The following is a 14,335-nucleotide window of genomic DNA, read 5'->3' on the forward strand; positions in this document are numbered from 1 at the left end:
ATCATATGATACTGTGATATTTGGAATGTCTATGAGAAAAAAGAGTCAGATTTCAGTGTGTAACAACAAACTTTTAATGATTTTGACTGGAGTTGCCATCCAACATATTACTAATAATTGGAAGGATCACAGTAGGCTTAATTTTAATTTTTGGTGGAACTCAGTATGCCACATATAGAATGGAAAGATCAATAGCGGTACAGAATGGAAATTATAAACATTTTATTAAAATATGGGAGCCATTAACATCTTTCTATCATGATTAAATGCCATTTTTCTATTAATTGCACACCATTCAGTATTGGGTGGGGGGTGGGATTCAAATTATATGATCTTATAATGAATAGAGGGTTTTGAGGGAGGGTGGGATGAGGGTTACATTTTTTTAATTACAAGATATAATGATAAGATGGATTTACTAAGGGGAGATCCTGCCAATCCAACCTGATCAGCTTCTTTGATTGGGTGACGAGGAAGCTGGATGTTGGTGAGTCCCTGGACATCGTCTACCTGGATTTCAGCAAAGCATTTGATAGCGTGCCACACCGCAGGTTGCTGAACAAGATGAGTTCTTTAGGTTTGGGCGACACAGTAACCAAATGGGTTGGGAACTGGTTTGGAGGTAGGCTTCAGAGGGTGATGGTGGATGGCATCCCCTCCGAAATGTCAGAGGTGATAAGTGGAGTGCCACAAGGCTCCGTCCTGGGCCCGATCTTGTTCAACATCTATATAAGAGACTTGACAGAAGGGCTCCGAGGTAGAATAACATTATTCGCCGATGATGCCAAACTGAGCAATGTAGTGAGCAAAAGCACAACAGACAAAAAAGCAATGGCAGACGATATGGTGCATGACTTACTTCTGCTGGAGCACTGGTCTAGGTCCTGGCAAGTCAGTTTCAATGCCAAAAAATGCAAAGTCATGCACCTGGCAAGCCAAAATCCATGCAAGATTTACACCCTAAATGGCGAGATCCTGACAAGAACTGAAGCAGAAAGAGACTTAGGGGTGATTGTCAGGGAAGACATGAAGTCTGCAAACCAAGTGGAGCAAGCTTCATCCAAAGCAAGGCAAATCATAGGTTGCATACGCAGGAGTTTCGTCAGCCGTAAACCTGAAGTCATTATGCCATTGTATAGATCCATGGTGAGACCACACTTGGAGTACTGTGTGCAATTCTGGAGGCCGCATTACCGCAAGGATGTGCTGAGACTGGAATCGGTCCAGAGATTGGCCACCAGGATGGTCTCGGGACTCAAGGAGCTCCCGTACGAGGAGCGGTTGGGGAAATTGCAGCTCTACTCACTCGAGGAACGTCGAGAGAGGGGAGATATGATCGAGACATTCAAATATCTCACGGGCCGCATCAAGGTGGAAGAAGACATCTTCTTCTTCAAGGGTCCCGCGGCAACAAGGGGGCATTCGTGGAAAATCAGGGGCGGGAAACTGCACAGTGACACTAGGAAGTTCTTCTTCACTGAAAGGATGGTTGATCGCTGGAATAGTCTTCCACTTCAGGTTATTGAGGCCAGCAGTGTGCCGGACTTTAAGGCCAGATGGGATAGACATGTGGGATCTATCCGCAAAGATAGATAGGGAGGGTCACTGGAGTGGGCAGACTTGATGGGCCGTGGCCCTTATCTGCCGTCTATTTCTATGTTTCTATGTTTCTAAGTGCTCAAACTAAATGTGTTTATCTAATATAATAAAATGGTAGACGCGCATGCGCACTAAAAAAATCGTGTTCCCTGAGCTGTCCCGGTTTTTTTTAGTGCGCATGCGCGGGTTGTACGTCACCAGTCAATCCCCTCCACAGGTGCAGTGCTGAGGTCCCGCCTCCGCCCTACACGACGACGCCAGACCCGGCCCTACACTGAGATCCGCGATCGGGTTGCCATGGAAACCCCGCCGCAGCCTCGCGGCTAGGTAGGGGGACAACAATCGCGCTTATGTTCAAGCCGCCGCCACGACTCCTCTCTCGAACCGCACCAGGATCGAGAGAGGAGCTGCGGCGGGGGCTTGAGCATAAGCGCCATTGTTATCCCCCTACCTAGCAGGCGGCCTTCCTCACCCGGCCCCACCCTTCAGTTCAGCTCCGCCTATGTTAAAAGGAGCTGCTTTGAAATTGGAGCCCTGCCGCCATCGTAACACGTTCCCTTTGCCGCGGTCCCATATGTCAGAGAAGGAGCGGGACCAAGGCAGAGGGGAATGTGCTACGGCAGTGGCAGGCCTCCGATTTCGACGCGGCTCCTTTTAACATTGGTGGAGCTGCACTGCACTTGATGGAGGGAGGGAAGGAAAGGTGGTTGTGCGCTGTTGAGCCCCTCTTTGCCCTCAGACCCTCTCCTAACTGCTCCCTCCTGTCTCAGACCACTGGGGGGAGGTGCCTGTCTTCAGCTGCCGGGATGGAGGGAGGGAAGAAGAAAGAAGAGGCCCTGGCAAGCGAGTTATCAAAAGCCAACCATAGCCTGGGACCCCTACATGATATGAATAATGACCAGACAACAAAAGGTAAGAAAAATAATTTTATTTTCTGTTTTGTGATTACAATATGTCAGATTTGAAATGTGTCTTGAGGGAGGCTGCTGCCACGGCTTTGGACAGAGGGGTACCATTTTCGTGGGAGCCGGTCTTCGGAGAGGCTTGGGACGTAGGGACGGATGCGGGAGGGGCTGCCGCTGCGAAGGGCTTTGGTGGGGGAGCCAGCCAGACCGCAAGTGTGGGGACGTTGTGAGCGCGGATTGGTCAAGGAGCCGCCGCTGCTGAGGCTTTGAAATTGCTCTCCCACCGTCACTCCCTCCTGCCCCGGCTCTGCCTCTGCCCCTGCCCAAGTTCAAAAGCAGGAGACATCTAGCACCCGTTAATCTAACGGGCTTAAACACTAGTTATGAATATTTGTACACTTGATAAAAGTTTTAAAATGAATAAAGAATTAAAAAAAAAACAAAAAAACAACCTACCTCTTCATTCTACCTCTGAATAATGCCCATATGATAAAAAAAATTCAAAAATAAATTCAAAAAATGTTTACTTCACGTATGTCAGGGGTGTCAAACTCAGGCCCGCAGGCCACATTTGGCCCGAAGGGTAATTAAATTTGGCCCGTGATTTAGCCCTCTGTTCCTATCCTCCCTCCGTCCCAGCTTCCTGGTCTCACCTTCAAAGCAGCCTGCAGAAGATCACCAGTCGGCTGTATCGATCCTAACAGGCTGCCGTAGCTTGGCAGCATGTTCCCTCTGCTGCAATCCCGCCCCTAACGTTAGAGGAAGGGCAGGATCGCGGCAGAGGGAACGTGCTGCAGAAGCCAATGGCAGCCTGTTAGGATCGCTACAGCACCAGCGATCCTCCATAGGCTACCCTAATTAGCTGAAGGTCAGACTGGGAGGCCAGGAGGGAAGCCGAAAGATGCTACAATGAAGGGGGAAACATGCAGAGCCGGATTAATGGATAGGCCCAGTAGGCACGTGCCTAGGGCCCGAAGTTGTCAGGGGGGCCCGCTGAAGAAAGAGGCCTCAAGGGTTTGTTTGTTTTTTTCCTTTGGCAACACGGGCCCACCTGGGAAAGATCGGCAGTGCTAGCCCCCTCCCCCCTCCCTGGGAGATCGACAAAGCCGCCCTCCTCCTTGCATCGATAGCAAAATATTTCTATTTTTTTATTTATTTCTTTTTGCTTTAGGATAAAGTATTATTGTAGCTGTTTTGATAATTGTTTATTAATAGAAAATGGAAGTAAGGTGATCCTGTTTATTGGACTAATTTTAATACATTTTTTTACTAATTCGGAGACCATAACCATAACTCCTTTCCTCAGGTCAGGACAGGGATACTGTAACAGCAGTATAGTTTACTGACTTGAAGAGAGAGGTTTTAATCTTCTGAAAGCTAAGTGAGAAATGTATTTGTCCAATAAAATGACTAAATTTTCTTCCCATCATGCCCCATGCCTCCTACTCATATGCAAAATATAAATTGGTGGGTTTCCCAAAGCCCTGCCAGCTGAAGATCTCTTCCTCTAGGAAGGGAGAGGAGATTTGTTCAAAGATGTTTGGAGGATGCATAGAAGAAAAACTGTATACTGGCACTGGTATGACAATCTTTGTTGTTTGTTTTGAATTTTTTTTAAAAAAAAGTGGAAATAAAGAAGTAAGTAAATGAGGGTGGGGCAGGGGGCAGGGCATGGTGGGGTGGGTCGGGGCAGGCGTCCCAGTGTACTTGTGTGCCTAGGGGTCCTTAACAAATTAAGCCTTTGGGGGGGGGGCCCTGATGTAGAAGTACACAGATGGAGGGAGGGAGGGAAGGGGGATCCAAAGAGATGTGCATATGCCGGACTGAAGGGGGGGGGGGAAAGAAATAATGGGTCTAAAAACAGAGGAGAGGGAGAGAGATGGTGGATAATGGGATTTAGGGAGGGAAGGAACAGAAAGGGAGAGAAGTTGGACTCAAGGGATGGTGTAGAGGAGGGGGGATAGAGATACTGGATAGGAGGGTAGTTGGGAAGAGAAAGGGAGAGATGGTGGACCTTGGGGTGGTGGGGAAGGAGGGAGAGATGCTGGATGAAATGTAGTTGAGAAAAGGAAAGATGGTTGATCTGCGGATGGTGGGGGAGCTACAGCTGCGGGGATGGAGATGAAAAAAAGGAAAGATGCCAGACCTCCGGGGGAGGGAAGAGAAACGGAAGAGGAGGAAAGAGATGGAAGATGGATGATTAGCACGGAGAAAGAAGAAAATGACAAATGAGCAGGAGACCCTGGCAAGTGAATTATCAGAAGACAACCAGATCCTGGGACCAACATGATTTAAATAATAACCAGACAACTAAAGGTAGAAAATTAATTTTATTTTCTGTTTTGTGATTACAATATGTCAGATTTGAAATGTGTATCCTGCCAGAGCTGGTTTTAGACAGCAAGCATGAACTAGGACCTAAAAGAAAGAGGGAAAGTCTTTTTTATTTATTTTGTTTACATCACAGAGCCAATGTGGGGTTGGAGAGGTTCTACTAAGACTACTTCTAAGAATGTTTCTACTAAGACTAAGGGGTCCTTTTATTAAGGTGCGCATTTAGCACGCTAAATCAATTAGCGTACCTTAATAAAAGGACCCCTAAGTATCTTAATTAAAAATTCTGTATCCCATGTGATGCACAGGGAGGGGCCTACGATCTGACGTCTGAGCAAATCAGAACCTTAGGCCCTCCCTATGCATCACAGGGGATACAGAGGGAGGAGCCTAAGGCCTTGATTTGCTCAGATGCCCACGGAAATATAGGAAAGTGAGGGACACTAGAAAATAGATGGAATGGGGCCAAATAACAGACAGAGAAAAGAGAAAGTACAAAAGTAACACAGAAATAATATATATACAGTGGTACCTTGGATTATGAGCATAATCCGTTCCAGGAGCATGCTCGTAATCTAAAATGCTCGTTTATCAAAGCGAGTTTCCAAGTTTACCAAGTTTCCAAGTTTATTATATAATTTGATTAATCGCCTATTCCAAGTTCTAGGCGATGTACAAATTGTTAAAATAACCAACTATAGGTAACAAATCACACAAACATAAATCTAAGCGAATTAAAATGACAAATACAGACATTCCTATACAAAGTTTAAATCATTTAAATTAAATAATTTATACATACGACATCAAAACAAAAGGGAAAATTATTAAGGGATTACAGTTAGTGTTAAATTCAAAATATTAAAGGTAAGAACGTGAACTCGCAGGCCTTGAGCAGTGCCCAGATGAGGGTAAGAAGCGGCGGGGGGGTGCCCAATTGTGTTGGGAGGGGGTCGGATCGTGGCGGGAGGGTGCCCAATCGTGGCGGGGGGGGTCGGATCATGGCGGGGGGGGGGGGCGGATCGTGGCGGGGGGGTGCCAGTTCGAGGCAGGGGGGGTGCCGGATCGCAGGGGGGGTGCCGGATTGCGGGGGGGGGGGGGTGCTCGTAAATCAAGCCATGCTCAGTTTCCGAGGCACCGATTTTGCAAATGTTTTGCTCGTCTTGCAAAACACTCGCAAACCGGTGCACTCGTAAACTGAGGTACCACTGTATATATATATATATATATATATATATTTTTTTTTTTTTTTTAAAGGCGATACAAAAGGTACAATGTGATGGAAAACAATTTTTAATATAGTTGACTGCTTTTTTTTTAACAAATTTCTTTGTTAAGTATTTCAGCATGGCTTTGACTCTGCTATCAAAATGCTGACTTTCTCCCCACTATCAAAACTAGTATACCAGGATTTCATCATAACATCCATCTGCAGCCTATAGAATCTCAAGTTGATATTTCCTGTTCCCCTCTTCAATAAATTACTTGTAGACTATATTTCCCTAGATACATTTTTATATATACCAGCTTGCTTTCCTCTGAAGTGGGTGTTAAAGGATTTCTCTGTTTAATTAAACAAGCAGGCAGACCTGAATGTAAGGAGCACAGCAGCAACAAAGTCTCCTGTGTTACCTTCCTGGTTCAAATACTTCTTCAATATTTGTAATCCCTTTGCCCAAAAGGGCTCTCAAGGGCACTACCCCTTGTTGTTGATACCAGAATGCCTATAATCCAATAATATCACTGAAACAGAGAGAACCTCTGTTCCTACAACATGAACACACTGTTATATCTGATAGCAATAAGCAGAAACGTATTACTGTCTTGCATACAAGATATGACAGAACACAAGGGGGAGCCAAACCATCTTTCCTACCATCAGTACTATGCAAAATTGTGTTCTAGTAATAAATACTGTATCTAGAAAAGGCATTAGTCATTGCAACTTATTGAATAAAGATAGCACCTATTTTTTAGTAGGTGAAACTGCTGGCTAAAGCACTGGTTGTACCACTTTGGCCATATGTTCAGCAGGGCTAAATGTTTACAGGAAAGGGGAAGGGATTTGATATATCAATTTTCTGTAGTTAAAAAGAGGTTTACTTATTATATACACAAGTATATTTGGTAGTTTGAAAAGGATTTGTAATGCTATTAAAGTTAAGGTCCATTTGTTCTTATTTTGAACCTTATCTGTTTCAACTATTGGCGCAATCTTTTTATTAAGTATCCTAGATCAGTAGTTCCCAACCCTGTCCTGGAGGACCACCAGGCCAATCAGGTTTTTGGGATTGCCTAATGAATATGCATGAGAGAGATTTGCATATAATGGAGGTGACAGACATGAAAATCTGCCCCATGCATATTCATTAGGGCTATCCCAAAAACACGATTGGTCTGGTTGTCCTCTAGGACAGGGTTGGGAATCATTGTCCTAGATGCCCAAAAATTATTAAGTTTGCCAAGAAATTATATTGGCTCCCAATATAAACCTAGCTGAATATAAACAGAGGTACCATTTTTGCACCTCTTTTTAGGGGGAAAAATGGCAACTCGAATATAAACCGAGGGTTTATATTCTACCATTCCTCCCAGGTAATGCTCTATCTCTTCCCTCCTAATAGTTTTATCCCTCCACCGCAGCTGCAAGCCTCCCCCCAAACTGGCAAACTTTTTGCTGCTGTTATCAGGGCATGCTTGCATCCCACTCATGCCTCAACCCCACTGGAATGTCAGCCAGTTCTTCCTCCCTTCTTTCCTCTCAAGCAAAACACCCATGACCACAACACTACCTGTTCCCCTCTGGAATGTCAGCTAGTGCTCCTTCCCTGCCTCCCAAGCAAGAGCAATGCCCGCACCACTGTCCATGCCCCAATCCCCACAACTTTAGCTATTGCTTCCTTCCAAGCCTGAGGAACAACCATACCCGCACCCCCAACTGCGCACCACTGTAACGTCAGCTAGTTCTCCTTCCCTCCCTAGCAAGCGAGACTGACAATCCCCAAGTCTACCACATTTTCCTGGTGGTCTAGCGGTGAGTTGGGGCAGGAGCAATTCCCACTCACTCCTGTCTATTCTTCCTCTGTAATAAAAATCGCCACCGGGCCTTCCAGCAGCAATCTCGTGAGGCTGCTGGGAGGGGCCTTAAGTGTACGGGCTAATCAGAGCCTTAAGCCCCTCCCTTGTGCATCTGGGGAGGGACCTAAGGATTTCATTGGCCCAGATTATTTAAGGCCCCTCTTAGGCTGCCAGAGGTGGGTATCCGGAGGTTGAGCGAGCATGGTGGGAGAGAATGGGCATCTTAGCTGCCACAACCTTCAATTTGTTTTGTTTTTTTATTTATATGTAGGTGTATTCTGCACATGTGCTGATCACTACCATCAGCAACTCATTTCAAGTAAATTTTGTGATCCTACGTGAACATCTGTGAACCTCATTTGCATGTGGGGTCTTTTGAGAATGACTCGCCTTTTTGAAATCATTACATTAGTGACCTCAGTAGCAGCCCATTGGATTTTACCATGAAGTTCTGAGAATCTTCCTCCCAGTCCTTATCTCTGTTTCTCTTTTTCAACCCATCCCTCACCCATTTATTGTATTATAGCCCATCCCTCTACCCCAGCTTGCATTCACTTCAGCTCTGTTCTCCCTTTCACAGTCCATATTTCTTCCTTCAGCATTTTTTTTTTCTTTTCACAACCTAGGGTTACCATATTTGTGAAGTGAAAAAAAGAGAACACATGATCACACCCCACCCTTAGTTCCACCCCACTCCAGCTCTACCCCACCGTAGCCCTGCCTCCCATCAATCTTGCTCCTGCTCCGCCCCAACCCTGGCCCCACTCTGCCCCAACCTATCACCCCTTAGTCCCCCTTCCCATTCTCTGTACCCTTTTAGTGCTTCTCTTGCTTCAAAACCCTTCCCACATGGTGTTTCTCTCTCTCTCCCTCCAATCCCCCATGGATGCTTCTCTCTCTCTTTCTCTCCCTCCAACCACCCTCCTTGCGGTTGCTTCTCTCTCTCTCTCTCACCCTCCCTCCAATCCCCCCTCCCCAGCATCTGGTGGCACGGGTTCTCTGTCTCTCCCATCCCAGCCCGGAATATTTAATCTTCAGGCAGCAGCAGTGAGGTGAACCTGCTGCTGTCAGCCTGCTCCGGAAGCCTTCATTCTGCGGTCTGCCTCGTGCTCCATTACCTTCTTCGGGCAGCAGCAGCGTTTACAATTCACTGCTGTTGCCGGCTTCAGGCCTTGTTCTCTGCCGGGTCCTGCCTACTTTCTGTTTTCATGAAGACAGGACCCGACATAGAGGAAGGCCTGAAGCGGGCAACAGCAGTGAATTGTGAATGCTGCTGCTGCCCGATGAAGTTCAGGACATCAGGACATCGGGGAAGGAGCAGGGAGAAATCGGCTGCTGGCTTGGGGGTGAGAGTAGGGAAAGAATCGTGGAAGTGGAGAAATTGGCACGATGGCTTTGTGGGGGCTAGGGGGAGAGAAAAAGAAAGGAAAAAATAAAGAGGGGGCCAGGGGGGAGAGAGAAAGAAAGGCAGAAATAAAGAGGGGTCAGGGGGAGAGAGAAAGAAAGGCAGAAATAAAGAGGGGGTCAAGAGGGAGAGAAAGAAAGGCAGAAAGAAAGAGGAGGGCCAGGGGGAGAGAGAAATAAAGAGGGAGGCCAGGGGAAGAGAGAAAAAAAGGCAGAAATAAAGAGGGGGGCCAGAGGGAGAGAGAAAGAAAGGCAGAAATAAAGAGGGGGTCAAGGGGGAGAGAAAGAAAGGCAGAAAGAAAGAGGAGGGGGAGAGAGAAATGGCTCACCTATAACAAACTCGCTCTTAATATACCAAAAACAAAGGTCCTCCTTTTTCCTTCAAAACAGGGAATACAATTATCTTCTCCTTTCATGATAGATGATTTAATAATTGAAACAGTGACTTCACTCAAAATTTTAGGTGTAATCATAGATGACAAGTTTACTTATCAAGAACATGTCAACAACATTGTTAAATGCTGTCTTTATCGTCTTCGTTTAATCCGTTCAATGACAAAATATTTAGAACCACAATCCTTAAATATTCTAATGCACTCTCTTGTTATAACAAAACTAGATTACTATAACTCTCTGCTACAAAATATTACTCAAAAAGAAAAAAAACGTTTACAAATTATACAGAACATAGCAATCAAAATAATTCATAATGGTAAAAAATATGACCACGTAACACCTCTGCTAATCAAACCACATTGGCTGCCCATAAATAACCGAATAACTTATAAAATAGCTCTACTGACTTTCAAAACACTAAATACTAAAGAACCACAATTCATAGATCGTTTATTAATTCCCCATTCTTCAAATCGCTCTTTACGTTCTGAATCCCAAGAATTATTAATGGTTCCCTCTCTAAAAATAGTAGGGACAAAACGCCACGATATTTTCTCTGTAGTGGCTCCTCTTACTTGGAATTCTCTTCCTTTATATATCAGAAAAAATAAGAATTTAAACCAATTCAAAACTAATTTAAAATCATTTCTTTTTAAAATTTCTTTTGACCTCTAAACTCACTTCATTGCCAATTTCTATCTGAGAACCTTCAATCCCTCCCTATTGTTTTTTCCCTCCCCTTTCAGACCTCTCTTTCTCCCTTTTTAGGGAAAATATTTTTGTAACTTTAAGTCCTCATGTTCATTCCATATGTGTCATAGTTTGTCAATATTGTTTTGTGTGTCAAATTCCTTTTAGTTAAAGAAATATTATAATACTGTTATTTTACCCCTTTAGTGTTCAATATTATATAATTTAACGATGATTGTTATACTTTGTTAATCGCTTAGTTTGTAATAAGCGATACATCAAATAAAATTAAACTTGAAACTTGAAACTTGAAATAAAGAAGGAGGCCAGGGGGAGAGAGAAAGAAAGGCAGAAATAAAGAGGGGGGCCAGGGGGAGAGAGAAAGAAAGGCAGAAATAAAGAGGGGAGCCAGGGGGAGAGAGAAAGAAAGAGGGGGGGGGGGCAGGAGAAGAAAGAAGGACCAGAAGAAGGACCAGAGACTCATGAAATCACCAGACATAAAAGTATAAAAATGATTTTATTTTCAACTTAGTGATCAAAATGTGTCCGTTTTGAGAATTTATATCTGCTGTCTATATTTTGCACTATGGCCCCCTTTTACTAAAACGCAATAGCGGTTTTTAGCGCAGGGAGCCTATGAGCGTCGAGAGCAGCGTGGGGCATTCAGCGCAGCTCCCTGCGCTAAAAACCGCTATCGCAGTTTAGTAAAAAGGGAGGGGGAATATTTATCTATTTTTGTATAGTTGTTACTGAGGTGACATTGTATAAAGTCATCTGCCTTGACCTCTTTGAAAACCCGCGGAATATAAATGGTAATTAACATTTTCTCTGCGTACAGCGTGCTTTGTGTTTTTAAAATTTTATTGTTGGTAGATCATTTTGACTTGGCCATAAAGGTAAGTGGGAGGGAGGGAGGGGAGCTGCTGAAAGACATCTAGTAATCCTTGCAGGCTTGACTGTGCAGGGAATTATTTTTGTAAAATCATGTTTTGTTATGTGACTGGCATTATCTAGACTTTAATTTCTATGAATGAATAGAATGAAAATGATATAAAATTACTTGCTTGCGGGGACCGCGTGTTCCGGCTCACACAAGGAAGGAGAGGGGGTGAAAGGGAAAAAGTTTCTCTTCCTTGGAAATAGATTCTGAAGTGACCTTATCAAAGAAGACCAGCACCAAATGTACAAGAAATCCCTTAAACAATGTCAAAAGAGCCCAAAATAGAAAACTGCTACTGCCTTGAGACTCCATTATTGAAGGAATCAACTTGAAATCACAGAAGAGACAGGAAAAGGTTAAATGCCTCATGGAATCCTCAGGTACAAAACACAAACCAAATTGTGAATGAAATCAGAGCAGACAGTAAGAATTATAAAATTGATGTCATTATCCATCTGGAAAAAAAGGCGTACTAGAAATAATGCCTCAGCAATACAATTTTCAGAAGTTCTATTTGCTCATGGTAAGGGAGAAGAGAGACTGCTAGTGATGGTGGGGGGACTGATAGAAGATATGAAAGAAGGGTGGTAGAAAGGAACAGATGGTAAAGGAGGGAGGGAAGGGTGGTGGTGGAAAGGAATAGAACAGACATTGAAAGAGGATAGAGAGGAACAGACCCTGAAAGGAAATGTGGAAGGCAGAGTGGGGAGAAGACGCTGGAAGGGAAGAAGACAGATGCCAGACTATGGGGGAGTGGAGGGAAGAAGATGGGTGCTAGACGGGGACGGTGACGGGGCGGTGAATGGGATGGCAGTGGCGGTGACGGGGTGGTGAAAGGGATGGCAGTGACGGTGATGGGGCGGTGAAGGGAACGGCGGTGACGGGGCGGTGCAGTGACGGGGACAGATTTTTTCCCCGTGTCATTCTCTATTCCTGGGTTCTGGACTCTATCTCCTAGAAAACAGCAAAGGTGAAGTAATTGAAAAAATAAAACGGCCAGTCTAAAAATGATTCCTTCCCCAGAGTTCCATTTCTGGATCTGTCTGATTTCAGTCTCTTTTTTGGGACTATAGGTGATTTTCCTTGTTAGTCAAGGCGACTCCAGTTCCTTGTGAGCGCAAGACAATACAAAGCAGCTGAGAAGAGACCCAAGTACTTCACAAATTTGAGCACAATCCGAGATGCGCACGCAAATAAACTGGTAACAACCCAATTAGCATCTATAATTGGATGCCAACAATCAATAATTGATGTTAATTGGAACCAATTTGGATTTGTGCACATCTTGCTATGCTCTAGTCCAGTGGTTCTCAAACCTGTCCCTTGGGACCTCCATCCAGTCGGGTTTTCAGGAGATCCTAATGAATATTTATGAGAGAGAGATCTGATTACATTGGAGGCAGTGCATGCAAATCTGTGTTATGAATATTCATTGTGGATATCATGAAAACCCAACTGGCTGGGGCTCCCCTGGGACAGGTTTGAGAACCCTAAAAGGGGCGTGGCCACGAGGGGCATGGGTGGGTCAGCGACGTTCTGAAAATTTGTGTTCAGTGTTATAGAATACTGTGATGCGCACCCAAATTGAGTACAAGAAATTACACCTGATTTGAGAAGGTGTACATCCTTGGGAGCAGGAATATTGGGAGCTACGGGATATTCTATAAAGGGCGCTCAACCCGGAGTACCTTTAAAAAATTGAACTGGCCACTGATTTTTTATAGTGCTTACATTTGGGTGCCATTTACCGAATCTGGTCCTAAGTATATACAATAATAGAAAAGATGTCAGTCAAGTTGTTCACAGATGCCAGAAAATTTGACATTATATTTCTATTAAGAAAACAGCATTGGCTATGGGGCTCATAATAATAATTAAAAAAAAAAACATCTAAAAAGTGGCCTAAATGGGTACTTGGACGATCAAAAAGCCTGATGCCTCATCTCCCCTGCCGCAATAGCGATACCACCAAGTGCCACCAAACGCGGCAATTGGGATAGCTAAAGCAGTGATCCCCAATCCAATCGGGCCAGGAGATAGCCCAAGCCCCCCTGGCCCTGCCGACAATGATCGGGGAAGGGAGCCCAAACCCTCCTGCCCCGGTGAACCGCGACCCCCCCCCCCACCGACATCGAGCCAGGAGGGAGCCCAAGCCTTCCTGACCCTGCCGATTACAATTGGGCCAGGAGGGAGCCCAAGCCCTCCTGGCCACGTGACCTCCCCCCTACAAGATCGGGCAGGAGGATGCCCAACCCCTCCTACCCAGGCGACCACCCTATCCCCCACCCCCACTAAGATCTAGGCAGGAGGGATCCCAGGCCCTCCTGCCCTGACGTAACCCCCCCCATGACTGCCCCCCGGAACCCTATTCCGGTTGGCCCAGGCGCCTCAGGCCCCACCTGTGGGCGGGGTTTGAGCCGCCTGGGCAAATCAGGCCCTAAGGCCAGCCATTCAAGGCATGACTGGCTTGCTGGATGGACGAGCTTGGCCAACAATTTGCAGGTACGAGGGTTCAGGGGGGTCGGTAGGAGGGTTTTGTGGGTCAGCGGGTGGTTTTCGAAGGGCTGATCGGGGGGGGCGGTCGTGGGGGGGGTGCGTCGGGCAGGATGTCCAGGGATCCCTCCTGCCCAGATCTTAGTGGGGGTAGGGGATAGGGTGGTCGCCTGGGCAGGAGGGGTTGGGCTCTCTCCTGCCCGATCTTGTAGGGGAGGGTCGCATGGCCAGGAGGGCTTGGGTTCCCTCTTGCCCCGATCATTGTCGGCGAGGCCAGGAGGGCTTCGGCTCTCTCCTGGCCCGATCGGGGGGAGGGGTTCGAGGATTGCCGGGGCAAGAGAGCTTGGCCTCCCTCTTGCCCCGATCGTTGTCAGCGGAGCCAGGAGGGCTTGGGCTCTCTCTTGGCCCAATCGGATCGGGGGGAGGGGTTCGAGGATCGCTGGGGCAAGAGGGCTTGGGCTCCCTCTTGCCCCGATCATTGTTGGCGGGGCCAGGA

The 14,335-nt window shown here is 46.0% G+C and overlaps 1 protein-coding gene across 1 annotated transcript in view; it reads right to left on the bottom strand.

Annotated features, from left to right (window-relative positions):
• Positions 1-14,335, bottom strand: part of CDH23 (cadherin related 23) — a 1,673,137-nt gene that overhangs the window by 1,476,699 nt on the left and 182,103 nt on the right. The window lies entirely within an intron of this gene.

Source organism: Geotrypetes seraphini, chromosome 4 (assembly GCF_902459505.1).
Source record: "Geotrypetes seraphini chromosome 4, aGeoSer1.1, whole genome shotgun sequence".
Classification (NCBI taxonomy): domain Eukaryota; kingdom Metazoa; phylum Chordata; class Amphibia; order Gymnophiona; family Dermophiidae; genus Geotrypetes; species Geotrypetes seraphini.